Below are 26110 nucleotides of genomic sequence, written 5' to 3' on the forward strand. Positions count from 1 at the left end.
TCGTTGGTGTTTTTAAATTAATGTTGACTGAGGGGTATTGAGCCAGCCAACCACACAGTGTTGTATTAATTTTCAAAGTGAGCACTTAACTGATGCATCAACATTAAATCTAAACATAATCCTATCGTGGGAAATAAAGCATGATCTCCCTCTCCTAGCCAGGTTTCTTTGATGCAGGGCTATTTGAAGCATGATGGCCTTGGTCCCACTAATGTCCAGAATTGCTCAAGTCCAGTGTTTAAATAGGGGATGCTAGAGTGCCAGCAACAGGCCTAGCAATCTTAATAATTTATTTGAGGGTTGCCAGAACTATGTGATGATTTTGAAGCATGGAGAAGGGAGAAAATGAATGGATTAATTTTAAAAGTAGTGGTTTTGGAGTCACACAGAGGTGGATTCTAAACCTTGACCGTTGGGTCATTTGTACATTTGTACAAGTAACTGGATATCTTCAAATCTCCATTTCCTTACCTATAAAACTGAGATAACCTTACGAATAACCTTGGACTATTGCAAATTTTAAATATGTATGTAAGTTAGGTACCTAACTGTTAGTTGGAATGTAATAAATATTTGTTCTTTTTCTTCCCTGTTTTAAAAACAGACTAAAAGCTCTTGGCTACAGAAAGAAATACTTTCTATAGATTACAAGGGGGGAAATGACATTGAAATAAAGGCTGTTTCGGTTCCATGAGCACAACAGTCCTTAAGCCATCTAGAAAACTACAAAGCCCATTCAAATCCACTTTCCTTTTTTCTGTCAATTACAAAATTATAACCAATATAAGGAGGTGAGATGATTTTTTCAGAGATAATTTCCCAGTACTACTTATGCAGAGGTGATAGATAATGGACTTCTATGAGCCTTAGTCCCCAGATGCAGCATGAGTGGCAGTAGTAAGTTATAGGTGGAGGGCACCGCACGGAGCAGGGAACATTCAAAAATGATCATGGAATAAAATATCAGTAATTGATATAAGAAGAGGAAATAGTTCAAAGGGGGAGAAAGTATTGTGCTATTTTAGATAGGGGACAGGGAGGACCTCTCTGGGGATGTGCCTTTTGAAGATACCTGGAGCCTTGGAGATGCTTAGGGGATGGCATTCCTGACGGGGGGCGGGCAGCAGAGCAGCCAGAACAGCCTTGTGTAAGACGGGGGCGAGGGGCAGTGTGTCTGGGGCGTGGTGCACAGGGTGGGGAGGTTGGAGCTGAGACCTGAGATGGGGTCACAGTAAATCCACTGGCTTTTGTTCTAAATACAATGGGCAGTCACCGGAGGTCTGAGCAGAGGAGAGATGTATCTGACAGCTCTAGGGGTTAGTCATGGTTGGTGCTTCAGAAGAAGACAGTGAGCAACGTCTTTTTGGCCTCATCTCACTTCACAGCAACGACGGGGAACACTGTCTATACCGATGAGGTCTGCACATAGTAACGAAAAGGATGAGGGAAACCAATACCATAGGAAGAAGTAGTCACTCCTTTGGAGCACTTACTCTATCCAAAATAGAAATAGCTTAAAGGAGTGATTAAACATATTGTGTCACTCTTCTCACTATTTATGATACCTTGAAGTGAAGTTTCTAGGACTAGCTTTGAATTTTGGAGTATTTTACTAATAATTTTGTATTTATCCTTGAGGGCAAACACGGAGTCTTAGCTTTGTATTTCCAGCTCTTATTACAAAACGTGACACTTTGAACAAATTCAATAAATGTTCACTAAATTAATGCCTCATAAAGACTAATATTTGTACATACACTACTTCCAGTTGCCAATTCAATTGCTTCCACATTTATTATCATCTTATTTGATCATGATGGTAATCCTGAGAGGGGGTCTATGACATCTTATGACACCCAGAGATGTGCTACAAGATGAGTTGAGATCACTGATGCTCAGGGAAGTTAAGCAGCAGCTGAAGCCACATAATTAAAAGTGACAAAAGTTGGATATAAACACTAAATCACATTATCTCTTGCCAAGATCCTATGTCACATTTGCTGCAAGTGTCCTTCTAATACCCACCTTCTGAGCTAATCCTTTACTCCATCAGTCTATATCCCAGTTAGAAAATATCTACCGTATCTTATATGTATGTAAGGGCTGAAAGTCAATGCATATTAGAAACATTATCCAGGGATCCAAAAACAACTGTGTGCAATAAGAGACTGGGTGAATTTTCAGACATTAGCAATGCACTTTTTTCACCTTTAATGTATTGGAACAAGGATTCTTCAGAATTAACTGAGCATAGGAGGCATTGAATGAAGACTCTAATTTGACAGATTGACAGCCATCCAGGGTATTTATCCATTTATGCCATGGTCTAGAGTTTTGAAAAGGCTTCTAATTTTTAGTGGCAGGTAAGACATCTAATTACACATCAATATCTTGACTTTATTCTATTCTGGCAAAACTGCATGTTTCTTTCACTCAGGTTTTTGTCATTTTACCAGACCCCCATTGTTGGTCAGTTTCCATTTACAGAGATCAAGTTAGTTTCTCCCACTGTAAACGTATCCCCTGCCTCTTAATAAACCTTACAAAATGCCAAACTAGCTCTTGGTTCATAATTTAAACCCAGGGAAATCAGACTTATTATGGAATGGACATTTAAGCAGGTTTTTAACTACCAGGAATCTCTGGAGACAAAGCCATCACCCCATCTGATCTACTCTCCTCTCCATCAGTGACTCTTGGGGTCTCATTATCTTACTTGGTATTTCAAAACTGAAACAATTGTACTAACACCAAGGGCATCACTCATTGCTACCCAGTAAAAAAGGCAGCAAAAAATGTACCAGTGTCAGCATGCAATGAGTGTCCAAAAAGGAAACAAATGCACAAATGATTCATCATCATCAATACGACCTGTCAAGATGAAGTGAAAAGGGAAAAAAATTAGAAACTCCTTCCAGTGTGCTAACGATACCACTGTAGGACATTGAAGGGAAGCACATTGCTCCCAATATCAATTAGATTTTGCTATTTGATTTAATTTTGTTAACTGTTCAGTTCAGAGGTAAAGAGGAAGACAGTTGTCACATATTTATTTAGCACACACTTAAAGATCATTTACTCTGTGCCCTATTCGGTATTATGAGCTTTATGAATACTTATTTAAATATCAGAAATTCTTGGTCAGTTTCCTTTCTGTACAGTTTCTTCCCCTTCTCTTTCTCCTTTCTTTTTTTTATCATTAGTATGTAATATTTCTATGAGTTTCCCAATTTCAGCCTTTACTTTATAAATTTATTTATTTATTTATTTATTTTTGGCTGTGTTGGGTCTTCGTTTCTGTGCGAGGGCTTTCTCTAGTTACGGCAAGCAGGGGCCACTCTTCATCGCAGTGCGCAGGCCTCTCACTATCGTGGCCTCTCTTGTTGCGGAGCACAGGCTCCAGACGCGCAGGCTCAGTAGTTGTGGCTCACGGGCCTAGTTGCTCCGCTGCATGTGGGATCTTCCCAGACCAGGGATCGAACCCGTGTCCCCTGCATTAGCAGGCAGATTCTCAACAACTGCACCACCAGGGAAGCCCTCAGCCTTTACTTTAAATAATAGTTGACCTCCTGCCCTTACTCTAAGGGACATTAAGCAAAAAAAAATCCAAAATATATTTATTTTATGATAGATTTCTAAAATTTAATTTTAACTATGTCACTATAAAATCTTATGCACAGAAACCTAATGATTTCTGCAGAGAAGACATTTTTTCAAAGTTGGGGAAATTGTGCAGTTCTTCCTCTATAAATGCCAAATCCTTATTAGCATATTTCCTGCACTGCCAATGAGGGGGAAAATAGTTACCCAAACAACTATTATAGCAATAGTTAGAGTTTTTTTTATTAGAAAAAGTTCTGTTTACCAGAAGAAGGCGGCAATAAATGCACCTCTCCCCCAATGAATAAGTGATTTTTCTAGGCACATCCTGGAGAAAATAAGAATAATAATTTATGTTTTTCCTCTTTATTTATTGAAATCACCATTTGTTCTTAGTAGTAAATATAAACAAATTAAAGAGAAAGAGTGAGTTAGAAAAAAGCTAGTCCAACTTTTTCCCCCAACCTGCAGAAAAAGAGCTTGATACTGAAATAAAACTGTAAATCAATTAATGACAGTGTTGGATTGTGTGAGAGATTTAGCTTCTCAGCTAATGTGTCTCCTGTTGTAGTGAAATTTCAATATGACCAAGTGACTATTTTTCCTCTTATTTCTCTGGCAAGATGAGGGGAGGGGTGTGAAGGGTGAGAGTTGGTATAACTGTACCTGCTGTAGTAGACACCACAGTTTTCTTGTACGTGAATGTATTGGACTGTAGTGACATAGCTGACAAAGAGTTGTCTTTTCATGAGCTTGTGCTCTTTATTGCTCTCATTAGCTCTTGGAGAAGAAAAAAAAAAAAACAGGTGAATTCAACAGGCTATAAATCTTCCCTGAAGTACGGTATGATACTGTCTCCTGGTGGAAGAGGAGGCTCAAGGAATATAGAGCACCTCCCTACCATGGATGGAACACGTGTTGAAGAGAGAGGGAATGGCACAATACCCACCATACCAGAGCTCCCATCTGGCCTCCCCAGATGAGTCTTTCCCTTTACAGTCCCAAATCATGCCAACAATTAAGAGAGATGATTACAGCCACCAACAGTCTCACTGAACTACTACCTCCTTATTTTCAAGAGGTTAATTCTATTTCTAAGTAAGCAAACCACATTAGGAAAAATATGCAATGCCTTATTTACACCATTGTTTAAAAAGGGGAAAAACACCAGCCTCCAAAATATTGGACCATAAATTTAGCTTAATATTGAAGAACACTAATAATTCTCAATATGCCCTCTGATAAATTTCCTTTAAAATACCCACAAAGATATAAAAAAAGAGCAAAAGTGAACAACCAGGCTTTAAATAAAAAACAAGATCTAAAGCAAGGTGTGAGGGAAATATCTAATAACATCATCAGTGAAGATGGATTGAGAAGAATATTTTTAAAGTACGTATATATTTTTTTCTGAGCTAGAATAGCCCAGAATGGTCAAAAGAAACTGAAAAAAAAAAAAAAGAATTTGATTCACCAACATCCCCCCACCATTCGGCTCCTTAAGCCTTGGGGGAAGAGGGCTTCCCTAAAAATATTCTTCTTTTTTGGCTTTCTCCTTTCTTTTCTTTTCTTTCCTTTTCTTTCCCTTCCTTCCTCCCTCTCTCCTTTCCTCCTTCTCTCTCTCCCTTCCTTCCTTCCTTCTTTCCTTCCTTTCTTCCATCCATCCATCTTTCTATCTATACACACACATATACATATATGCATATATACATGCAAACACACATAAACCCATATATGTTTGTTTTTTACTGCATGGAAACTAACTTCTGAATAGCTTTTCTGCCATTCATCCCAGACTACCATTCCCATAGCCTTTTTTCTCACTATGTCCATCTATTAAGAGACCACATATTTGTAAGCTTTGCTATAGTAACAAATGGCCACAAAATCCCAGTGGTTTATAACAAAAGATTTACTTCTCACACATGTTACATGCCAGCTGCAAGTTGATGACCGTTCAGCTACAGCTTTGTATTAAGTTCTTGCCAAAGAAGCAGCAACAATGTGGAGGATGATATTCTTTCAGAAGAGGAAAAGTCAAGAGTTGAGTAGGAGCCAATTCAGCACTGACCCTCCATTGACATATTATAATATGAGGATTACATATTTTTCTTCTTTTAAGCTCCTGAGATTTAGAGGTCATTTATGCAAAAGTGACTAAGTAGAAGTTTGTACCTAGATATGGGGGACTGTCAAAAAAAATAACACCCAAAACATGTGACATTGGCTTCAGGGTTAGGAATAGACCAGTGAGAGAACTGCTCATGGAGATTGGAAAAATTACTTCTGGTGGCCTGCATTTCCTTTCTCTTTCCAACTAAGAGTGTTACTCAGTGGCAAAATATTGATATTACTATTGTTTGAGATAATTTGGAAGACAAATATCATATCTTATGGCTTTAGGCAAAGGAATAGCAAAACTGAATTTTACCAGTTTGCCTTAATTGTTATTGAGTGAACTTGACACGGTGCTAAGATGGAGACGACTCAGAAAAGAACTGGCAGATTTGCAAATAAGTATTATTGGTAAGAGAGGTAATACAGAAATTCTTGCACTTGAGGGGTAGAACGATGCAACAATTTCTCATCACCAATAAATAAAAGTTACAGCTGGAAAAATGGAGTAACAATAAGTCACAGCCTCAGGGTAAAGACCAAATCAATAGCCTACCCGTAAAGCACTTGGTTAAATTTTCTAAAGAGATGAAGGTGGGCCCCAGAAAATTCTTTCATTTGGGCAAAATGTCTCAGGAGAAAAAAAAAGACTAAAGAGATAGTCTCACAAAAGTCTAATAAATTCATGTACTTACAATTAAGTCTAAAGGTCAGACACATCAGAACCTAGGTGGCGGTCCCCATGATTCCAAATCCCTGTTATTCACACCCTTTTATAATCACCTCCTCTTCATTATGGGCAGGACTGTGATTTGTTTCTAAAAGATAGAATATGAAAAATTATTTAATATTTGGCCCGTTAAGAAAAAAGTTTGCTGACCCTTGACTAGAACGAAAGCAAACAAATAACAATTCTACCTTATCTAATCATAAAATACATTATTTTATCTTAACACTTGCTTTTCCAAGAAACACATTACTTAAAAATACTTTTCTACAGAGTTTTGAGGGAAGAAAAGTTGGGATTTCAGATATATAATGTAAAAATAAAATTCTCTCATAAGTTTTGTCTATAACCCCAGTTTAAATTTATTGAATTTGATATGATGTGATAATAGAAAATAGAGATAGAAAAAACATACTGGAACCATGTGTAAAATTTCATACAACAAAAAATATATATTTTTGTCTAAGTAAACATATTTTTCCTAAAACAATACTCATTGTGGCAAAGGCATGTTGATAAAGATATAATTATATATTGATATATGAGTAATTTGATGAAAATCTTTCAGGAAAGCAATTAAGTAACATGAATAAAATAGCTTTTATTTTCATTTTGCAATCCTTAATGAAATAATTGAAGTAAGCAATGTCCATCAATGACTGCTAAAGCCTCCAGAGGGAAAGTAAACAGAGAACTTATTCCAGAAAATAAAAGATTACTCCATGAATGACTTGCTGATCATATAAGGAAACATGCAACTTTACAATAGAGGAGCCAGGCTGACACTGGGAAATCAATCATCTTACCATAAAAGCAGGATGCTGTGTGATCCTAATGAGATGTAATATGAAAGACAAAACAGCACCTAGAAAGTAGTCTTGCCTAGACTTTAGACTTTACAAGAAGAACAAAAGATATAGAGATAAGCTGAATTATACCATGAAAAAGTAATCAAATGAATCCTGAATGTGTAAGTTCTACTGAGAAACTGACTTGTTTCCTGAAACCAGTTAATGACACAGGAAAATAAGATTGAAATGTGGACACATAAATTAAAAGAGATTTAAGAAACACAATAGAGGACAACCAAATGCAGTGAGTGAAACTTGGTGGATTCTGATTCCAACTGACCAGCTGGATAACGGGACTATTTTTTTTTTTTTTAGTTTGAATATGGGCTGAGTACTTGATGACAGAAAGCAACTATTGTTAATTTTTAGAATTTAGGTGTTAATTTTTAGGGGCAATAATGATTTAGGCATTATGTAAAGTGTTCATATTATTTTTTTTAAAGAAATGCATACTGAAAAATTTAGTAGTGAAAAATAATATTTTGAAGAAAATGCTCTGCAAAATTGATAAAAAATAACAAAAAAGAGTGAGGAGAGAAATATATCAAAACTAAGGGGACAAATTATTGATAACTTTGGTATATAAATGAGAGGTTGATGAAGGTTTATAGACTATTCTCTTTAATCTTATACATATTTGAAAATTTTCAGAATGAAAGGCTGATTTTTTTTTTAATCTCATAGCCTTTTGTTTAACTAGCTCCCTTCTGGGAAGAAATGTTATGGCAATCTAAGAAATGTGGACACATAATTTTGCAAAAATATATTGATCAAAGCATTAACTATTTGGGGCAAAAAAAGCACCTGACTTTTAGGGTGATTTAGAATTAAACGTTAATGAACCCTGGATTACTATGCTTACAAAAAATTTATAGTAACATTGGAAAAATTCCTACAACATTTAAGGAAAATGAAATTTATAGAAGTGGTCAGATCATGATTACATTGAGAAAAATACAGTGGAGCCAATCTTCGTGTAATCAGTAGGAAATGCCCAGTCTTTTTTGAGATTAGAATTCTAAGACTAAAAAACAAAACAAAACCAAAAAACAACAAGCAAACAAAAAACAGCGTCTCTAAACTTTACTGACTCTTATTTTTACCTTTAACTCTACTTGCTTCCAGTGATGGAGCTGATAGGACAGACAAGAAGATATGATGTCCTAGTAAGAGATCTCTTGGAAAAAGATCCTGCAAACTGCAGCTTATTATTTTTTATTTTTATATCTTCCTATCTGAAATCTAAAATATATTATTTATTTTGGCACTTAATCTTGTATTGTCTCAATTTATTTTTAGAGATGCAACATCATGTAAGGAATAGAACATGGATCCTTGATTGAAATCCAGATTTGAATTTGAGGCCTGAAATTTTCTCCCTGTATAAGCCTCAACTTCCTCATTTAAAAAGTGATGATAATATTACTTACTTCAAATTCCTCCTGATGATTAAAAAATATGTCATGCAAAACACTATGATAGTATCTGATAGATATCTGGTCAATATTCATATTTCAATTTCCTTTCCACATATATTTGTATTTTCTGGTGATCTGAAGAAATTCTTTTTGAATTACCATGCCAATGACTAGTTAACTTCATAACTAGGTAGGTTCTCTTTGAGAACGGTTGGGGTAGTATTTACCCAGCTGAGTAATTGGAATATAGGGTTTGGAGGAGTTCAAATTAGCTGACTACACGCTCTCTTCTTAGTCTTTACCAAATGTCTTAGGTTTTTCAAATTATTATTTTTTAAATCAAGTTATTTCGAAAAATGTCTGGCACCTCTGTTCTCCCATCTGGAATCTGGAGACACTCAAAAGTTAAGATGTAACGGTATTTCAACAAAAGATAGCTTTGCCATTCTGGTTCCCTCAGTCTTTCTGGACAGTGAGAACATAAGATATTAACAGATATCAGCCAGGTATTTTTTACTCCTTTGCTACTTCAAGTTTCATATCAGAAAAGACCAGTTTTGGACCTGACATAATTTGGGTTGTTTTTCTAATTCCGTAACCATTTTTGATTCCTTTGATTTAATTTTTTGTACAAGAAACTGTACTACATACTATAACAATTATTATTATTTTTTCCTTAATTCTAATTGCAGTGTGTGTGGGGGGGTGAACATTCAATATAAGGGAATCCCTGCCTGTAGAAATAAGCATTGCAAGCTTTATGTCTGGGCTGAGAATTGGAAGTATTGGGAAACATATTCCAGACATACTTTCATGGACTCTTCAGCCTCCACACTATGCAGCTACCGCATTTATATTTTATTCATATAGATATATATTGTTTAATAAGTTATAGAGCTGGATACACTTGCTACAAGGTGATGTGATGTTCTCATTTGATCTACTTTGGTAGAATCACTTTCCATCAGAGAATTTACTGCAGTGATGTGCACAGTAAATATTTAATAACATTAGAGGCATCAGAGTCTATTTTTCTTTGAAGGGTGCTTAATTATGTCAATTTCCCCTGATGAGCTGCTAAAGTCAATGTTATTTGAATTTGTAGTAACTGGGTGGAGATGGAGAAGTCCTTGCACGAGGCTCCCCTCCCACAAGAAGTTAATGTGTGTGAATTTAACAAGGCAGTAGAGCAGAACCTCAACCTCATTAATTTGGGCCACACAAATTAAATATTTTGTGATACTTCAACTGTGCTTGAGCTAAAGTTTACCTAACACTACCAGACAAGATTGGCTAAGCTGCATGGGCATATAAACAACAAAGGGGAAAAAAGTTAAAACTATTTTTATTGTGTCCTCACTATTCACGTACTTGGTATTTGCCTACGTATTAGATAGAATCATATGTTAATATTTGACGGTTGATATAAAAAAGGACAGTTTCATATGGGTCAACTTATAAGCTTTAATCTTTTCAGTACAAAAGCTCTAATGAGAGAAGAAACATCATTTCTGTCAATTCTTTCCAGTTGGTGACGAACCATGCTACATTCTTGATACATTTTTCATGCATTATTGCTAAAACATCCTAAGCCAAGACCTTAGCTGATGGAAAAGTTGATAGGATAAGCAACCAAGTTCCACTTGGCTTTCCAAATAACTGCATGCATTTGGCCTCAAGAATGAGAGTTATAACTTGTAACTCTTAGTAAAGTCAGAACATATGGCTTCACCATGAAGAATAAACTATAATGTGGCTCTCTGTGCATGATCACAGCTTTGACTCAAATATCTCATTGCAGTAATTTTTATATCCTACTAAGAGGAGACTTTTTAAAATGTGTATTTTCTTCTGGACACAAAAAACAATATTAGACTTTTAGTATAATTTCCTTTGGAGAAGTTTATTTATAGAAATGTAGTTATGATTAATCTAGAAAACATATAAAGTTTGTATAAAAAGCACTTTTGTATTATTGAGTACTAAATATTTTATGTTTAATAATAATAATTGAACACAGTATTTTGAAAGAGAGTTATAGAGTTTCATTTGCAAATTATATGTGTACTAACTTGAAGGTTCTTGAAATCCCAGAAGTAAGGGAGTAGATAATATCAAATTTAACAGTCCATATTTGAATTGGTAATTTCTTTACCAGGTGGTGAATTCATTTAAGACAGAGAAGGTATTGTATATGTTTTCAGATCTTTCAAATACCTATCAGGCACAAAAATCTGTGCTTAACCATACAAATTTGTTCCATCAAGTTGTATCCTTTTATGTCATAGCTCAGGGACTTGTAACTGGACCATCTGTGCATTTTATACCCTTGACCACAAAGTTGGTGCAACAAGAAACAAGTGACCCACACTGGGTCAATGGGGCTTAATTATGGGACTTTTGCTAGAACTGTTGGCAAAAAGAATCATCTTCCTTATTTTTTAGTAGGTTGTAGCTCACCATTACTCTTTCAAAGAATATTTGCAAAGCACCTATTATGTGCCAGGCCTTACATACCACAAAAGGAAAGTCTCCCTGAGAAGAAAAATGAGAGAAAGTCAAAGGCTGATAACATTACCTGAACATCAGAATTTAGCTGTCACTGAATGCCATCTCTAAAGTTTATATTTATAGTTTAAGATAGTTTGTTGAGTTGTCAATGGCAACAAAAAAAGTATCTGAAAAATGTTTTCCAAACTTAACGTTTATTGAGTTTAGTTGTTGTTTACACAACTTTACTGTATCTTACACCCAACTCATCGTTCTGGGGAGATAAGTCTTAGTAATCCCATCACACATGCATCTATGCCTTTGACTCATGCAAATCTAGTTACTGGTACATAGACACACAGACACACTCTCACATATACATATACATTTAACGTATATATGCATTCATCTATATATATGCACACATGTATAAATTTTAAATTGTTCAGGTAATTCTGTCTGTCCCAGCGTGAATGGGAGGTGGCAGTCATAAATCTGTATTCCCTTAGATAGCCTCAACCACCAGAGGACAGACAGCAGAATCAAGAAAAACTACAATCCTGCAGCCTGTGGACCAAAACCCACAGTTACAGAAAGATAGACAAGATGAAAAGGCAGAGGGCTATATATCAGATGAAGGAACAAGAAAAAACCCCAGAAAAACAACTAAATGAAGTGGAGATAGGCAAACTTCCAGACAAAGAATTCAGAATAATGATAGTGAAGATGATCCAGGACCTCGGAATAAGAATGGAGGCAAAGATTGAGAAGATGCAAGAAATGATTAACAAAGACCTAGAAGAATTAAAGAACAAACAAACAGAGATGACCAATACAATAACTGAAATGAAAACTACACTAGAAGGAATCAATAGCAGAATAACTGAGGCAGAAGAATGGATAAGTGACCTGGAAGACAGAATGGTGGAATTCACTGCTGCGGAACAGACTAAAGAAAAAACAATGAAAAGAAATGAAGACAGCCTAAGAGACCTCTGGGACAATATTAAACACAACAACATTCGCATTATAGGGGTCCCAGAAGGAGAAGAGAGAGAGAAAGGGCCAGAGAAAATATTTGAAGAGATTATAGTCGAAAACTTCCCTAACATGGGAAAGGAAATAGCCACCCAAGTCCAGGAAGCGCAGAGAGTCCCATACAGGATAAACCCAAGGAGAAACACGCCGAGACACATAGTAATCAAAGTGGCAAAAATTAAAGACAAAGAAAAATTATTGAAAGCAGCAAGGGAAAAACAACAAATAACATACAAGGGAACTCCCATAAGGTTAACAGCTGATTTCTCAGCAGAAACTCTACAAGCCAGAAGGGAGTGGCATGATATACTTAAAGTGATGAAAGGGAAGAACCTACAACCAAGATTACTCTACCCGGCAAGGATCTCATTTAGATTTGATGGAGAAATCAAAAGCTTTACAGACAAGCAAAGGCTAAGAGAATTCAGCACCACCAAACCAGCTCTACAACAAATGCTAAAGGAACTTCTCTAAGTGGGAAACACAAGAGAAGAAAAGGACCTACAAAAACAAACCCAAAACAATTAAGAAAATGGTCATAGGAACATACATATCGATAATTACCTTAAACGTGAATGGATTAAATGCCCCAACCAAAAGACATAGACTGGCTGAATGGATACAAAAACAAGACCATATATATGCTGTCTACAAGAGACCCACTTTAGACCTAGGGACACATACAGACTGAAAGTGAGGGGATGGAAAAAGATATTCCATGCAAATGGAAATCAAAAGAAAGCTGGAGTAGCTATACTCATATCAGATAAAATAGACTTTAAAAGAAAGAATGTTACAAGACACAATGAAGGACACTACATAATGATCAGGGGATCAATCCAAGAAGAAGATAAAACAATTATAAATATATATGCACCCAACATAGGAGCACCTCAATACATAAGGCAACTGCTAACAGCTATAAAAGAGGAAATTGACAGTAACACAGTCATAGTGGGGGACTTTAACACCTCACTTACACCAATGGACAGATCATCCAAAATGAAAATAAATAAGGAAACAGAAGCTGTAAATGACACAATAGACCAGATAGGTTTAATTGATATATATAGGACATTCCATCCAAAAACAGCAGATTACAGGTTCTTCTCAAGTGCGCATGGAACATTCTCCAGGATAGATCACATCTTGGGTCACAAATCAAGCCTCAGTAAATTTAAGAAAATTGAAATCATATCAAGCATCTTTTCTGACCACAACGCTATGAGATTAGAAATGAATTACAGGGAAAAAAACGTAAAAAAGACAAACACATGGAGGCTAAATAATATGTTACTAAATAACCAAGAGATCACTGAAGAAATCAAAGAGGAAATAAAAAAATACCTAGAGACAAATGACAATGAAAACACGACGACCCAAAACCTACGGGATGCAGCGAAAGCAGTTCTAAGAGGGAAGTTTATAGCTATACAAGCCTACCTCAAGAAACAAGAAAAATCTCAAGTAAACAATCTAACCTTACACCTAAAGAAACTAGAGAAAGAAGAACAAACAAAACCCAAAGTTAGTAGAAGGAAAGAAATCATAAAGATGAGAGCAGAAATAAATGAAATAGAAACAAAGAAAACAATAGCAAAGATCAATAAAACTAGAAGTTGGTTCTTTGAGAAGATAAACAAAATTGATAAGCCATTAGCCAGACTCATCAAGAAAAAGAGGGAGAGGACTAAAATCAATAAAATCAGAAATGAAAAAGGAGAAGTTACAACAGACTCCGCAGAAATACAAAGCATCCTAAGAGACTACTACAAGCAACTTTTTTTTTTTTTTTTTCCACACACACACACTGTATTTTATTTTTACAAGAGATAAATAGACTGGACTGAATGTCAATATTATGACATAGTATGAGTGTGTTTCATGTTTCGTAATTGCAATCATTGTTGCTTTTGTTGTGGTCATCCATGTACAATGCTTGGTGTCAGTCTATTTACTACAAGCAACTTTATGCCAATAAAATGGACAACGTGGAAGAAATGGACAAATTTTTAGAAAGGTATAACCTTCCAAGACTGAACCAGGAAGAAACAGAAAATATGAACAGACCAATCACAAGTAATGAAATTGAAACTGTGATTAAAAATCTTCCAACAAACAAAAGTCCAGGACCAGATGGCTTCACAGGTGAATTCTATCAAACATTTAGAGAAGAGCTAACACCTATCCTTCTCAAACTCTTCCAAAAAATTGCAGAGGAAGGAACACTCCCAAACTCATTCTATGAGGCCACCATCACCCTGATACCAAAACCAGACAAAGACACCACAAAAAAAGAAAATTACAGACCAATATCACTGATGAATATAGATGCAAAAATCCTCAACAAAATACTAGCAAACAGAATCCAACAACACATTAAAAGGATCATACACCACGATCAAGTGGGATTTATCCCAGGGATGCAAGGATTCTTCAATATACGCAAATCAATCAATGTGATACACCATATTAACAAATTGAAGAATAAAAACCATATGATCATCTCAATAGATGCAGAAAAAGCTTTTGACAAAATTCAACACCCATTTCTGATAAAAACTCTCCAGAAAGTGGGCATAGAGGGAACCTACCTCAACATAATAAAGGCCATATATGACAAACCCACAGCAAACATCATTCTCAATGGTGAAAAACTGAAAGCATTTCCTCTAAGATCAGAAACGAGACAAGGATGTCCACTCTCACCACTATTATTCAACATAGTTCTGGAAGTCTTAGCCACGGCAATCAGAGAAGAAAAAGAAATAAAAGGAATACAAATTGGAAAAGAAGAAGTAAAACTGTCACTGTTTGCGGATGACATGATACTATACAAAGAGAATCCTAAAACTGCCACCAGAAAACTGCTAGAGCTAATTAATGAATACGGTAAAGTTGCAGGATACAAAATGAATGCACAGAAATCTCTTGCATTCCTATACACTAATGATGAAAAATCTGAAAGAGAAATTATGGAAACACTCCCATTTACCATTGCAAGAAAAAGAATAAAATACCTAGGAATAAACCTACCTAGGGAGACAAAAGACCTGTATGCAGAAAACTATAAGACACTGATGAAAGAAATTAAAGATGATACCAACAGATGGAGAGATATACCATGTTCTTGGACTGGAAGAATCAACATTGTGAAAATGAGTATACTACCCAAAGCAATCTACAGATTCAATGCAATCCCTATCAAATTACCAATGGCATTTTTTATGGAACTAGAACAAATCATCTTAAAATTTGTATGGAGACACAAAAGACCCCGAATAGCCAAAGCAGTCTTGAGGCAAAAAAATGGAGCTGGAGGAATCAGACTCCCTGACTTCAGACTATACTACAAAGCTACAGTAATCAAGACAATATGGTACTGGCACAAAAACAGAAACATAGATCAATGGAACAAGATAGAAAGCCCAGAGATTAACCCACGCACCTATGGTCAACTAATCTATGACAAAGGAGGCAAAGATATACAATGGAGAAAAGACAGTCTCTTCAATAAGTGGTGCTGGGAAAACTGGACAGCTACATGTAAAAGAATGAAATTAGAATACTCCCTAACACCATACACAAAAATAAACTCAAAATGGATTAGGGACCTAAATTTAAGACTGGACACTATAAAACTCTTAGAGGAAAACATAGGAAGAACACTCTTTGACATAAATCACAGCAAGATCTTTTTTGATCCACCTCCTAGAGTAATGGAAATAAAAACAAAAATAAACAAATGGGACCTAATGAAACTTCAAAGCTTTTGCACAGCAAAGGAAACCATAAACAAGACGAAAAGACAACCCTCAGAATGGGAGAAAATATTTGCAAACGAATCAACGGACAAAGGATTAATCGCCAAAATATATAAACAGCTCATGCAGCTCAATATTAAAGAAACAAACACCCCAATCCAAAAATGGGCAGAAGACCTAAATAGACATTTCTCCAAAGAAGACATACAGACGGCCAAGAAGCACATGAAAAGCTGCTCAACATCACTAATTATTAGAGAAAGGCAAATCAAAACTACAATGAGGTATCACCTCACTCCTGTTAGAATGGGCATCATCAGAAAATCTACAAACAACAAATGCTGGAGAGGGTGTGGAGAAAAGGGAACCCTCTTGCACTGTTGGTGGGAATGTAAATTGATACAGCCACTATGGAGAACAATATGGAGGTTCCTTAAAAAACTAAAAATACAATTACCATATGACCCAGCAATCCCACTACTGGGCATATACCCAGAGAAAACCGTAATTCAAAAAGACACATGCACCCGAATGTTCATTGCAGCACTATTTACAATAGCCAGGTCATGGAAGCAACCTAAATGCCCATCAACAGACGAATGGATAAAGAAGAAGTGGTACGTATATACAATGGAATATTACTCAGCCATAAAAAGGAACGAAATTGAGTCATTTGTTGAGAAGTGGATGGATCTAGAGACTGTCATACAGAGTGAAGTAAGTCAGAAAGAGAAAAACAAATATCGTATATTAATGCATGTATGTGGAACCTAGAAAAATGGTACAGATGAGCCGGTTTGCAGGGCAGAAGTTGAGACACAGATGTAGAGAATGGACATATGGACACCAAGGGGGGAAAACTGCGGTGGGGTGGGGATGGTGGTGTGCTGAATTGGGCGATTGGGATTGACATGTATACACTGATGTGTATAAAATTGATGCCTAATAAGAACCTGCAGTATAAACAAACAAACAAACAAAACAACTAATACTAAACTTTCATTGGGTTATTTGTATGGAAATATGTTAATATAAATGTTTCAGACATTACATGAAAAAAATAAATAAATAAATAAATAAATAAATAAATCTGTATTCCCACAGATGATCCTAGTATGTGTAGTCCTTTCATACTATAAGTGTTTATGTTGATGGTTATAAGTAAGTGTTTTCCATATAATATGCTTCATTTCTTGAGGAATTAGAATTTTAAACCTTTCCCTTGCATCACTGAAACTTTGTTTATCATAGTGAAAGAATTGGAGAGTTACATAAACTGCCACAACTTTTGTAAACTACAATACCCCTATAGCTTTTATATATCTATATAGCCTTTAAAAATGAGAAAAATACTGAAATAAATTGGTGAATGTTGAATGAAGCCTACACGTTAGTATAAGTATGTATAATCCAGTTTTTTTAAGAAAAATAGGATATGTGTATATTCAAACTCATAATATTCACATATAAATTCACCACTACAAACACACACACACACACACACACACACACACACACATGCACAAAGGTCCAAAAGGTACTATGCAAATATATTAATAGTCATTAGCCCTGGAACACTAATTGTTTGAAAAATTTTTAAAGCTGTTGGCGTTTGCTATAGTGCTCCCTTATTATAACCTTTATTTATAAGAAGGACAAGATCCAGGAGACCTGACCCCATGATTCAAGATAAGAATGAATTGGCTTTTCATTTTGTATAGTATTATTTTTTCCTATTTACAATTCTTTCAAATTTTATTACATCAACATTAATCAAAATGCATGCCATAGCAGGCCATCTGCAAAATGTGTGCAGTAAAGAGAGGAACAGGACACTTGATTAAGTTCAAGGCTTGTCCCTTTTCTCTCATTGTTTAGATACAACTCATGTTTCTCCTCACCCTAAATCTTTATCATGACCCCAGTTCAATTCAGACCCTTCATAATTCTGTCCTATCCTTAGTCCTGTGTTGCAGTCTTGCAATTACATTTGACCCTGTTTTGATCTCTGCAGCCGTCCTAATGGTTAAGCCAGTCTTGTTCATTCTGTTAAATGTGTGTACTCCAAGATTCTTACCTTTGGGACTGCAAATGTAGGCCTATGCAGCAAATAATTTGTTTCAGGAAGAATTTTCTAGCACTAAGAAACAATACCATGGAAACAACTATTTATTCCATCCATGAACAAGGTTTTAAGTACTTCCAAGAAATCTAAAACTGGCCTTCTCACTTAAAAGATAAAAAAAACTCTACTACCATCTATGTTTAAAAACACTCATAAATCTGGTCACTGTCTGGTTCCTCTTCAGAAAAAGATTTAAATATTCAACTGCTACCTGAACATCTCTACCTAGAAAGATGTCCTACACACATATCCAACTCAAATGATAAACTGAGCTCATGCGTCCCCTTATTTCAAATCAGCCCCAGTCCTTTCTTGTATTAAAGATCTCAGTCAATGATGTATCATTTATTCTATCACCAAACCTACAATCTGGGAGGTAGAATCTTTCTAGGTATCCTTTTCCCTCACGTCTCACATTATGTTACGTTCTATTTATTCATCCTCCCTAATATACTTCAAATCAGTCTTCTACTCTTCATTTCCACTTCACTTACTTTAGTTCAGAAATGCATCATCTTTCACTTACACCCTTGTCAGTTTTCACTCCCTTTCATTTACCCTCCACATTGTCACCAAGTAATCTTACTAAAATATAAACCAGGCTATATCCTTGCCATCTTAAAGTCATCCGGTAGCTTGACAATGCTAAGGTAAGTAGCCTACAGTTTTTATGCTGTGTACACTGTAAGTCAAAAATAAAAAGAACAAGCACTCTCAGAATATGTCTATTATTTACTTATAAGTTATATATCTCTGTATTACTATAATGCATACATTAGAAACCACGCACACAAAATAATTAAGACAAGATAAAAATAAACATAAATAGATGGTCTCAATATTCCTCCAGTATGCCAGTGGCTTGTCTTGAGCATCTGTGAGGCTGGCTCACTCCACTTTGGAGTCCATTGTTTTAGTGGATAAAATAGAAACTCTTTCCTATTCATTCTTTTGTGTCATTTTGTACTTGTTCTTCATTCCAGCTTATCATGGTGACTTGTGATTTATAGTTTATGTGTGATAAGATGTGTGTAGAGGAAGGATTAGCTTTAAGGTTGGAGTTAGACTGAGCCTCTGTGCCGGATAGAGTACTTTTTTTCTTTTGTCAAGAGCATCCATTGCTTAGAGTAAATAAATTAATAAATTAATGCAATTAAATACATAAGTTAATATATGAACTTAGATTAAGCTATAAATGTTAAATGTATTTGGTTGAATTGGTTGTGGTCTGACTGTTTTTCTACTTTAAGTACAACATACTCTATAATAATATTGTTTTAAAAAATGGGGAGGGGAACTATGCTCACAGGATAAACAATTTCCTAGTGTTTTCGAGATATTTACTATATAAAAAAAGTCCTAATTATAAATGAAGCCTCTCTATTTAGTTGTCAAGCACTGTTTAATCTGGAATCCGAAATATTTTGTATACAGGCAATTCATGCAACCGTGTGTACTCAGAAAAAAATAAAACTGAGTTTCTTAATAATTCTTCTATGGTCTGGATTCTGGTTGTCCCCAGAGTATTGTGTTTTCACTTGTTTATGCTCTTAAGTTTCTACAAAATAGAGGCTGGCAGGAATTATCATATTTTGAGAAAGATTATTGTTATGTTTTCAACTGTCCAAATCTCTTGAGCTAGAGAGATGGAAGGAACTGAAAGCACGTTTTCATGGTTTACTTCAGTCACATTTCCGTCATCTCAATGCCTACTCTTTAACTGTCTTTGTAGAGGATGCATAAGAGCCTTCAACCCTGTTTCAGCACTGACTCCCTAGGAAGGACGTGCGAAGCTACGTGGTTTGCAAATTGACACTTGCTCCACAGTTTCAGAAAGTGGCCTCCTGAGGCGAGTTACAAAAAGTTCTCAAGATGGAGGTAGACTTTAGCATCCTGCATTTATCACCACGCATTTTAAAAAACTGGCTTTAGAAAGAAAAAACGTGTTCATCGAGCACCAAAAGGGGGTAAACTTAGAAAAAGAAAACCCACTTACATAAAACTTAATGAATTGCTTTAATTTTTGTGAAAGCAAGCAAAACTTGAGGCCAGATATGAACTAGTGATACAATTTTTCTTCTTGCTCAAAGCAGCTACCACTGTCTTTTTGGCCAGATTTCTACAACGAAAACGCATTAGCCTTAGGTTTAGTCTCAGAATCCAAGGAGACTTTGCCATTGAAAATCACACCACCAGTTTCCACCAGCTAAGTTTCTGAGTGTGCCAACCAGACTCTCTTGTCAGTGTTAGTTAATATTCTGAGACTTCCTACATGAATGGAAATCACTACTCACTATAGCAGGGAGATTTTTTTTTTTCCTTCCAAGGTGCTTTAAAAGCATTCTCTAATCCTCGCAGCTAAAAACAAACTTTACTCCCCTGAAGTTTGTAGTAGAGTTTGACATTCGTTTAAACATCATCTTTCTCATTGGACCTGGAGTGCATTTGATAGTCAGCATATGAAAGAGACAAAAAAGACAGAAAGGGGGTTTAGGGTCACAAAAAGAGAGAAGAAATAGAGCATATCCAATGAAATGGGAAGTGTATTATTGAGAAGCTACTGTGCATAACGCATTGATCCAGACATAGATGCCCAATGCAACCGTGAATGTGACCAGGACCAAGACGGAAGACTTTTTGAACCACCGTTTATATACTTGTAGTTAGATATTGGAAGTAAAAGATACTATGAGAACTTGTATGTTGTAGGTAGTCTTGTTCATATTCAAGTATGGAAGGACATAATGGAGGAGGTGGTATTTGAAAAGAGTCTGAAGGCTGGGTAAACAGAATTGGAAGCACAGAAGGCAGTCTTGACAGAAAGGCAGACTTGAGCCCGGGCATGGAGGAGGATTTGGGAAAGCACGTCCTGGCAATCAGTGCATGGAGCCGGGTTGCCTGGAGGTGTAAAAGTGCTTGGGGTGTGAAGTGGAGGTGAGGCGGCAAAGGAGTGTCTGACTAAATTAGAGGAGACTCTATATTCTAGCAAGAGGAGGGAGGACACAATTCAGTAGGTGGTGAGAGTCCTTGAAAGTGTTTTAGCAGAGGAGTGGCATGATCAGATGTCTGCATTGCTAACAGCATTCTGCTAAAAGTGGAATTTTACAACTGTGTTGAGAAATGTTGAGGCTTCATGTTAATGTAAAATGTATCCTTCCTAAGGGTTGTAAAAAAAATTCTGACTGAGGTGTGATACAAATGAATCCCACTCTGCCCCAGGGCCATGAAGAAGATCCATGAAGGGGCTTCATTCAAGACCCTCTGTTTATGACGAGGGAGATGGTGTGGCTTGCTCTACCTGAAAGTTTTTTCAGTGACTGATATTGCTGAGTCATCTAATTTAAACTTACTTGGATTTATCTGGCCTAAGGGAGTTGCTGAAATATTTTAACTGACAAGGTGCGGATTAAGGAGTGATAGAAAAATCAGTCAGGTGTCTTGCCTGAGAGGCAGCCAAGGCTTCAAGCTGGTGAAGAAAGAAGCACCAGTGATGGCTCTCAGAGTACCTTCCCGAGGGCTTCTTTTCCTTCCCATGGCCTCAACAGGAGGGTCACAGACCATCCAGCCTAGAGGATCTGATAGAGTCACTGCAGTAGGTGATGCATTGGTGCTCTGTGCTCTGACCATTTTGACCTCAAGTCAGCTTCCTAATGCCCTCCTCTTAGGATGTAGGCACCAGATAATTGGAATAAAATTTCCAAGCCTCTGCAAGGCCTGCTCCACCTTGAGATCAGGGTAGATCTCAGATACGGCTATTGTGATATTTTTGAACTGCCCCCCATTTATTTACTTCCTGTGGCTTACATCCTTGACTGATCGAAATCACCTCTTCAGGCAACTCATTTCTGTGTTTACTCTTACGTTCTTGGCTTTTCTGGCCAAGAATTCTATAACTATTGATAAATGGAATATCACCTGCCATATCAGCAAGCAAAGGATGCCACAGTCATCAGCAATTTCAGCCCTCCAACGTGAGCCAGTGAGCCCTGAGGGAACTCAAGAAGGAAAGAATACCTGCCATCTAGCAACCATCAGACTGCAGCCACTCCCTACGGTGTGAGGATACTGAAAAAACTCAGAATGGGGATACTGGCCCCAGATAGCTGAGGTGCATCTCGAAAGAATGATTTCAGTGAGCCCAGACTCCTGCATCTTCCCACACACAGAAAAGGGCTAAATTCCTTAACTTGGGATATCTGGTTTTCTTTAACAATAACATTTTGACTTTCAGACTACCTGCCCTTTGTTGCAAAACTTCTGTATAACTTGGTTCCCCACCTCGCCTCCTCAGAGCAGTTCTCTCAGGATTACTTGAAATGCTGCCTCCCAGGCATGAAGTCCTAAAAATTTCCACTGACTAAAACATAACTCTCAACTTTTAGGTTGTGAATATTTTTTAAGTTGATACTAGTCTAATTGTAGTACTTTCCAATTAACCGTCTCTCTTCAATAAGGGAATCCAACTTCCCAGATCATGTCCTTCCCCAGTCAGAGAGATTTTGATTCGGTAAGTCAGGTGTGGGTCCAAGATTCTATGTTTTTGAGAAATGTTTTACCTCGTCCTGATGCAGCCATTCACAGAATCACCACCTTAGATTCTAAATTGCATAAAGGAAGTATCAAGTATATTTGATTTATCACGATGTTCCAGTGCCTAACAAAGTGCTTCTTACAAAGGAGGAGCTTAGGGGCTTCCCTGGTGGCGCAGAGGTTGGGAGTCCGCCTGCCATTGCAGGGGATATGGGTTCAGGCCTTGGTCTGGGAAGATCCCACATGCCGCGGAGCAACTGGGCCCGTGTGCCACAACTGCTGAGCCTGCACTCTAGACCCCGCGAGCCACAACTGCTGAAGCCCGCGTGCCAGAGCTGCTGAAGCCTGCGCGCCTGGAGCCCGTGCTCCGCAACAAGAGAAGCCACCACAGTGAGGAGCCCGCACACGGCAACGAGGAGTGGCCCCCGCTCGCCGCAACTAGAGAAAGCCAGCGCACAGCAACGAAGACCCAACGCAGCCAAAAATAAATAAATAAATAAATAAATTTATTAAAAAAAAAAAAAAGGAGGGGCTTAATATATGTTTACTGATAGAATGAATGGATGGATGAATGGGTGAATGAATGAGTGGATGAGTATTTGAATGAACACATGGGCTGCAGAGCTCTCTGCCTACCCCTGCCGCCTGATCTTATATATTAGGGATCTCGACCTCAGATTAACTAAAATTTCAGACATATATGTGTATATCTAGGAAAAAGAATGGATAAACATTTAGAATGTGGTTTGCTTAGGATACTTTTTTCAATGTGAGAAGAAAGTGACTGTCAGTTCTTTCCTAGAAAGAAGAAACAGTGAAGGGCAGGGCATGACGATGCCAGGGCCTGTAGTCAGAAGGGTCTCACAGAGAAGCTGAAGATGTTGTTTGCATGATGGGCATAAGAAGAAACTGAGGATGAGGAAAAACATCCTGTTTTCTCTGCAGAAGTTAGAACACCCTCACCAGAGGAAGACTGCCGTGAATGTAGGGCTATTTCAGCACCCTACGACTAAGGGCTGGAAATATCAGTTAAAAGCCTTGAAATGTACGTGAATGAGGTAAAAGATGACAGAAATAGCAGTGGCAGTAATAAGATATTAAATGGCCAAGGAAAGCCATGAAAGGATACCAGAGAAGAATAAAATCATGTAAAATAACCCCCGAGAATCCTTAAGTCACTTTACTGGGAATTTTGTAGACTTGAGTTAATCAAAAGTGGGCCATATTAGTGTAATGTGATTTACACATGTTGTTATGTGACTTCATTAAACGCCCATAACTGATGTACCCTGGGAACATTTGAGTTGTGTATACAGTCACTGGAGACGCAACCCTCTCTCCCACCTCTCCGAACTTCTCTGGCTATTATCATTTCAATCTCCATTCTGTTTAGTTTAGGTAGTGGATGTGCAAAAACCCTTAGGTAGGTTATATAGACTTACCAAAATCTTCATACATATTCCCTAAGTCCTCAAGATTTAGGGAGGGGCTGCCGTGCTATGTCAGGCTCCCCCCAGCCAGTCTTTGGGGATGACTAACAAATCCTGCAATGAATCTGCTAATTTGTTCCTATGCTATCGACAGTTCTATGTAAACCACATGTTCTGTTCATCTCTTGGGTGGAAATCAGAATCCTGGCGTTGTGAAGTTCTAAAGCATAAGTCCTGGGAACTTATGCTAACAAGTCTGTGTGGTTACTTCTCTGTCTCCATTAAGGATGTAGAGTATTCACATTGAGAGTGGTAGTAGTATTACCTAGTACTGCTAGCATTACATTAGTAATTAGCAACAGCTTGTTTGATTGCCTCTTCTTCACCCTCTTCTAGGGAAGGAGACACCCAACACCTGAAGCTGAAAAGATGAAATGAGATGGACAGCAGTGTAATAGTCACGTATACTCACAGCCCAGGGCACAAGGCCACGCGGGGCCACACACAGGGAGCTGCATCTGGGAACAGAGTGAACCAGCAGAAGCTGAGGAGGCAGGCTTTTTAGTAACAAGAGGGTGAGGTGGTCCCTTGTTCTCACAAGAGGATGTGATCGGTTAGCTTAGATAATTCTACAGGGTAGCAGAGAGCTAAAGCATGCTACTCAGGGGTAAGCAGCACTCTGCCCGGTCCTCTTGATAGGGAGAGTTGTCTGCTGGGGGACCTTTCTGTGGGAGTAGTATTGGGGCTGGGGAGAGAAGGTGGTGAGGTCATTTGAAGCCCTCCTGGTTCCAGATGGCAAGGCAGAATATAATATTGAATCTTTATTACAGTTGACACCAATTGAATGCTTACTGTGTACTTAATGCTGGTCTAAGTGCTTAAAATGGATTTCTAGTTTTCTCTCTACATTTTATTTCTATAATATCCCTATACCTATAAGAAAGTCCTGTGAATTTCCTGTTTCTTTAGCACCTGTGGAAATGGTGCTAAAGTTCCCATTGTGAGGAGTAGGGCTAGAATTTGAATACTATGTGTATGACCTTTCAATAACATCAATAATGGCAGCAAGCTGGTTTGGCCTTTTAAATATAAATTTAACTGTAGAATTCTTGCATTTTAGAGCTGTAATGCGCCTTAGAGATTTTAGGGTATCCTGGGAAAATGAATGACATAGTTCTTCTGAAGTGGAAAAATAGGACAAGATATAAGATAAAATAACTGTGGGCCACAATTGAACTAATGCTAATTATAGACAAGCATTTTTTAAGGATCTGGGGAGCTTATTGATATTGAAATTGAATACTAATGATATCACCAATATGAAAATGATATGAGTCATTAGGAAGATGTCCTACAATTGCGACGCTCCTACCTAATGTGCTTTAAGTCTAGATAACTCAAGCTTTTCTGACCTTACCAAACTGTGGATATGAATGCAGTAATGTTAATATGAAGAGCCCATATTTAACCACGTCTTCCTACTTAGTCATGTGTGAAAACAACCCCTACCCCCAAATATTCATGCTGTTACTCAGGAGATGTCTCAAATATTCTCAGGAACAGAACTGCATTGTCAGAGTAGTTCACCGAGCATTCCTCCCAAATAGTTATTCAGCGGTTCTACCATATCCACCTGCCAGGGTCCACCACCTCTGTCAGATACCACAGTCATACCTTGTCAGCACTCGCCTTCTGCCTTCCACCAATCAGTGCAATGATAATTCTGCAGTACCTAGTGTCCCTGAGCTGACATACGGTGTGTGGCAATGGGGGGAGGAAACTCTTCTTCTCTGTAAAGGAGATTTTACTCCTTTAGAATGATTTCAGAGTGGTGTTGATTCTTTAACTTTGTCACAAAGGGGCTCTAATGTCTTGTTTTGTTTTGTTTTGTTTTGTTTTGTTTCTTCCCAAGAGGGTGTCTGCTCCTTTTATCAGATTTCTGACATTCTTGTTATAGGACCTCTTAACTATGCTATTTTTTAAAGAAAATTAAGCTATAATTTACATAGAGTAAAACTGATG

At 37.3% G+C, this 26110-nt stretch overlaps 1 long non-coding RNA gene across 3 annotated transcripts in view; it reads right to left on the minus strand.

Annotated features, from left to right (window-relative positions):
* Positions 1 to 5339: 5339 nt before the first annotated feature.
* Positions 5340 to 26110, minus strand: part of LOC309636891 — a 410385-nt gene continuing 389614 nt past the window's right edge. For all 3 annotated transcript variants that reach the window (XR_014250277.1, XR_014250278.1, XR_014250279.1), the window contains one exon: positions 5340 to 6533. This is a non-coding gene — a long non-coding RNA (uncharacterized lncRNA). The remainder of the gene's footprint in view (positions 6534 to 26110) is intronic.

This window comes from Balaenoptera physalus, assembly GCF_965194825.1.
Source record: "Balaenoptera physalus genome assembly, chromosome: 10".
Lineage (NCBI taxonomy): Eukaryota > Metazoa > Chordata > Mammalia > Artiodactyla > Balaenopteridae > Balaenoptera > Balaenoptera physalus.